This window comes from Mus caroli, chromosome 17, assembly GCF_900094665.2.
Source record: "Mus caroli chromosome 17, CAROLI_EIJ_v1.1, whole genome shotgun sequence".
Taxonomy (NCBI): domain Eukaryota; kingdom Metazoa; phylum Chordata; class Mammalia; order Rodentia; family Muridae; genus Mus; species Mus caroli.
In genome coordinates, this window is record NC_034586.1 from 80756207 (window position 1) to 80761717 (window position 5511).

General features: G+C 41.1%; 1 protein-coding gene across 2 annotated transcripts in view; it reads left to right on the forward strand.

The window, feature by feature from the left end:
* The window catches only part of Camkmt (calmodulin-lysine N-methyltransferase), a 365021-nt gene that overhangs the window by 68517 nt on the left and 290993 nt on the right, over positions 1–5511 (forward strand). The window lies entirely within an intron of this gene.

Consider the following 5511-nt stretch of genomic DNA (forward strand, 5'->3'; position numbering starts at 1 on the left):
AAAGGCATGCGTCACCACTGCCCGGCCATTTTGGAACATTTTTAAAAAAGATTTATTTATTTTCTGTACATGAGTACACAGTAGCTGTCTTCAGACACACCAGAAGAGGCCATCAGATCTCATTACAGATGGTTGTGAACCACCATGTGGTTGCTGGGAATTGAACTCAGGACCTCTAGAAGAGCAGTGAGTGTTCTTAACCTCTGAGCCATCTCTCCAGCCCCCTTTTGAGACATTTTAACATTTATTTTATAGCATTTATGTACCAATAATGTAAAAACTTTTCAAGAATAGACTCCCATTTGGAATTTTCAAGCTCATTCATCATTGTCTGCATCTTGTTACGCTAGGAAAATGCATCTTGTTAGGCTAGGAAAATGACTGACAGGTGGAAATGCACAAATGCTGACTGTATATGTGTAGCTCAGCATGCGATGTGCAACCCTGAAGAACGAACGCACGGCCTACTTAAACTACCTTTCCCTGTTCTCCCACAGTCAGGCGATGCAGTTATGAGGTAATTTAGTAGGACTCAGAGAGCTATGCCTCTTTGTTTCTAGTTTTGCTGACCTCTGGGACTTTCTTTTTAGGTCAGTTCCTTTAGGGTCACAGGGCAGAGGTCATCTCCATCAGAAAGGGGCTTAGGAACAGAGCACACTTACTTTATCCTTTTACCATGTTTGTCTAAACGGAAGTTCATGGAATCAAGTGATCCCTCTGCCTCGGGTCTCCTGAGTAACTGAGACTGAAGTTGTGTGTTGCAGTCTCTTAAGCAGTGCATCCATTCCCTTCCCCTCTCCGCCCTCCCTTCCCGTCCTGTCCCCTCCCCTTCCCTCTTCTTTGTTGATTTTTGAGATAGATTGTCTTTATAGTCCAGGATGGCCTTGAACTTTGCCAGCCCAGCCAAGGCATTCATGTCCACGTTCCACAGATGTACCCTCACTCTCACCATTCTGTGCTATGGTTGCTGATCTTAAACCACAAAACCTTTGTTCCTTGTTTTTTCTCATTAACCATTTAAAAAAAAATGGCATTATTTTTCCAACGAACTCCTTTTAAGTTGGAGGGGTCAGAATTCTCCCTTTATAGCTGTATTGATATTTCTGCTTTTTCTCAAAATAGCTTGTGTTACATCAGCCCTTCTGCCTGAATTCCACACCTTGAGAGAGGAATGTGCGCATTCAGTGCTGTACCTGTCCCCACCCAGGTTACGCCCTACCCTGTCTTTGTCCCAGCTCCACTTCCTTGGTAACTTTTCCTGCTCACTTGCTGTCTGTTTAAATGTCAGAACACTTTCCCTGTGACTCAGTACATATTTATATTCCAGTCTCTTTTTCTGTTTGAGACGTCTTCATGCTCTTCATGGCTTTTGATTTGACTTGCTAGAAAATAGTTATCCTTTGCCCACATCATGAGTTTTCAGGATTATAAAACTCTTTGACCTTTAAACTATGACTGACAATCTGCTGCAATCATTGCTGGTGAGAAGATGCAGACTAAACTGTGAGTGAGCTACAAGATCAGAGTGCTGACTCTCTGGCCTGAATCTTCACCATTCTCATCGAGAGAGTAGCTCTCGTTGCCAAGACTGTGGATCTTAGTTTACTTGGTATTGTGTTGTGTTCTAGCATGTTCTAGGACAAGAATATCCTCCCTCCCTCCCTCCCTCCTTCCCTCCCTTCCTTCCTTTCTTCCTTCCTTCCTTCCTTCCTTCCTTCCTTCCTTCCTTCCTTCCTTCCTTCCTTCCTTCCTTCCTCTCTCTCTCACTCTCTCTCTTCCTTCCTTCCTTTTTTCCTTCCTCCCTTCCTTTCTCTCTCTCTCTCTCTCTCTCTTTCTTTCTTTCTTTCTTTCTTTCTTTCTTTCTTTCTTTCTTTCTTTCTTTCTTTCTTTCTTTCTTTCCTTTCTTGAAGGGTTTCTCTGTATAACCAGGTTGGCCTCGAACTCAGAGATCCAACCAGCCTGTGGTCCCCTAGTGCTGGGATTAAAGGTGTGCAACACTACTGCCCAGCTAAATATAGTGTTTTATGGAGTCATCAAATATACATGCTTAATTGTATAAAAAAGCAGTTATAATTTCTTAACCCAATACAGAATAAGTAATACTCTTTAATTTGTTGAGTTTTTCTCCTGCTTCCCCCATATCTCTGTATCTATCATCTAATTTTATCTATCTATCTATCTATCTATCTATCTATCTATCTATCTATCTATCTATCTATCTATCTATTCATCTGTCTCTCTATCATCTATGTATCTATCATCTATCTGTTTTATCTATTTTTAATCTATCATCTATGTATCTATCACCTATGTATCTATATATCTATGTATCTATTTATGTATCTATGTATGTATCTATCTAGCATCTGTTTTATCTATTTATAATCTATCATCTATGTATCCATCACCTATGTATCTATGTATCTATGTATGTATGTATGTATCTATCATCTATCTATCTTATCTATTTATAATCTATCATCTAAGTATCTATTATCTATCTATCACCTATCTATGTATCTATACATCTGTGTATCTATCTATCTATATCTATATATCATCTATCTAACATCTATTTATCTAATATCTACCTATCTACCTATCTATCTATTGCTTTATCTACCTAACATCTACCTATCTAACATCTATCTATTTATCTATCAATTAATCATCTGTGTCTGTATCATCTCTATATATCTATAGACAGGAAAGGTTTCAGTTTTCTGCTGTATCCCTCTGTCGATATCAATTAGTGAGTGCTTCTGTAGAAGGTGACTTGAAGACTTGGAGCTACAAATCAGTCTGATAATTGGGTTCTATCTTTTCTATTTTGAGCCACAGTGTTCTGAGTATTTTGACACAGGAGCTTTTATACTTGAAATAATATAAAAGCAAGGGAATATTCTCTTTAATCTGCATTTCTGAGACGTAAGCTACATTTTTTCCCTTTTCTTTCCTTTAGTGTCTACTGTGTGCAGGTAACACAGGAGTGATGCAGAAGAGGCTGCCCCTCCGATGTCCTTAAGAGAAACATCTGCTCCCTTGGTGAATGGGCATGCTGGGAGCAGCTTGGGAGATAAATAGCGTCAATCAATCTGGCCCAGTGGTTTAACTTTTCCTAAGTGAGCCTCCACCTAAGAGAAGGAACTGTACAGATACAGGGAGGAGAAAGCTGTGTGGTTGGGCCCTGCCACCTGCCCTGTCAACATCCTCAGAGGCCGGACGGAAAGAGGGGCGCATCAGGCTCAGAGACATCAGATGGAATGCCCCATTGAGCTTGCTTGCTCTGTCACTGTCTCTGTCTCTCTGTCTCTGTCCCTCTGTCTGTCTCTTTTTCTTTCTCTCTCTGTCTTTTTCTCTCTGTATGCATGCGTAAAGTAAAACTACATACATAAAACCAAAATGTACATGTACATATGAAGCAAGATAAAATGCGTATCATTTTGTATCATCTGCTTATTGTGTGTTGATTAGTTTAGCATTTTCATGATTTCAGACAACGTTGAAGTCTTTTCACAAAACAGCCTTGGAGCCCTGTCTTCCCCACGCCCCTTGACCAGCTCGAAGCTTCCGATGCCATGCTTCCTTGCACCGTAGCGCACTGTCAGCCAGGTTGTCTTGGAATTCTCTGCAAACTTCTGCCAGCTTCAAAGTATAACTGAGATCTTCCCTCCCTGCTGAAGCCTCCTCCCCTTGTATTATAGCATTTGGAGCACCCAGTTATTCTTGACGTCATTCATGCCTCCGTCTGTTGGAACTGGGGTGGTTTTTACATCTGGCGTGACTCTCTCCTTCTGGGAGGTTGTAATAAAAGCTTGGATGACTGAAGGAATAAGTGAATGAAAAAAAAAACATCCCGCCTCGTGTTCGACGCCTGCTTCGGTCCTTCCATCCCGCCTCATGTTTGAAGCGTGCTGGGTCCTTCCAGCCCATCTTTTCTTTTGTGCTATTTAATCTTTTTTTCTTGTCACACATTTTCCTGTCCCCCTCCAGTAGATGTTAGAGTTCAGGAAATCTGCGTTTGAAGATTTAAAATATAGTGCTTTGAACTCCTTAGAGGAAAAGGCTATGAATAAATAATTAGACTCATTTCACATCAAAATCTAAAGTGTGGAAAAAAAAAGTTCGTATCATTTGGTGCTTTATTCACGTGTATGGTAATCTGATGGCATATCCATTGTTAACACTGAGCTACACTGAAATATTTTACTCTCGGGGCTTTTCATGTGACAGAAGACGGCTTTTTTGAAAATGAAAAAGCTCCTGTCCCTGGCATGCCAAGTTGAAATTTGTTAGTTTTGAAAAGCGTGGATAAATATAACTACGTTTCCCTCGGACAGTCCTTGAGAGGTTCCTGCCTGTATCAGTGTTGCACATGAGCGCATACTAAAGCCCTGCCGACTCTGGGGGGTGTAGATCAGGGGTGTTGCCGAGGAGCTGCTTAGCATTTTCCTGAGGGTGAAGTGCTTAGGTTTGGAATTTAATTGCAGGTTTTACGTTTAAGCTTTTCAGTATTATTCTCATAAAGGTTCTATACATTTCCTGCTCTGCAGTTTCACAGGCTTAGTCACCACAGTCGAAAGGCATCATCTTCATAATGAAGCCAGAAAAGAAAAAAGGTTGATCACGCACGGTGGCTGGCTGGGACGCTGAACAATAGCATATGACTTCTTCATGTCTATGAAGTTAGACTGTGGGGTGTGCTTATCTTCCTGCAATGATACCGAACTGTAACAAGAAAATGTTACGCTGTGCGGCTCTGCCAGGGGGTGTGCGTCTGTTCTCACTTGGTGTGGATGGTAGGAGCTCTGTACGCTGCCTGCTGGGCTCAGTCTAAAGTCATAGAGCTGGGCATGATATTGAAACAAGATATGTAAATACAAAGTACAAAGGCTTTCAAGTACCCTCTAAAACTTGTAATCTGTCTTCACAGGGCTGGTGGTAGCTCAGGAAGTGTGATGCTCGAGAAAATTCCATTTTTAGCTTCTTGGAAGGAAGGAAGTGATATGGTCTGGTGGCAGAGCTAAAGGACAATATGATGCATAGGTGATAGATTTACTCAGCACTTCTGTACACTTCATATGATTCAGTTCAGTTCTCTGACTGTTAGTGAAATGCCGACTGTGCTCCCAGTACTCCATTAGATACTGGCAGAGATTTCTAAAGGAGTATGAGATCAAGTCCAGCCCTGAAGAACTTGGCGTTCTGGTAGAGACAGAAATGATTCCTTTGAACGGTTAGATGTGTGAGTGACAGTACTGTAGGCTGTCAAGATCGTTTAAACATTGATTCTGTTATTATATGTATCATTCCCGACATGTCACATGAGCACATGATAGGCATACCCTTTATGTCCTTAAGTCACTGCTAGAAACTGACAATTCAAGACCAAGAGTAAAGGCAAGAAGGAGCCTTCTTTTTTTTTAATTTTTAATATTTTTATTACATATTTTCCTCAATTACATTTCCAATGCTATCCCAAAAGTCCCCCATAGCGCCCCCCACTTCCCT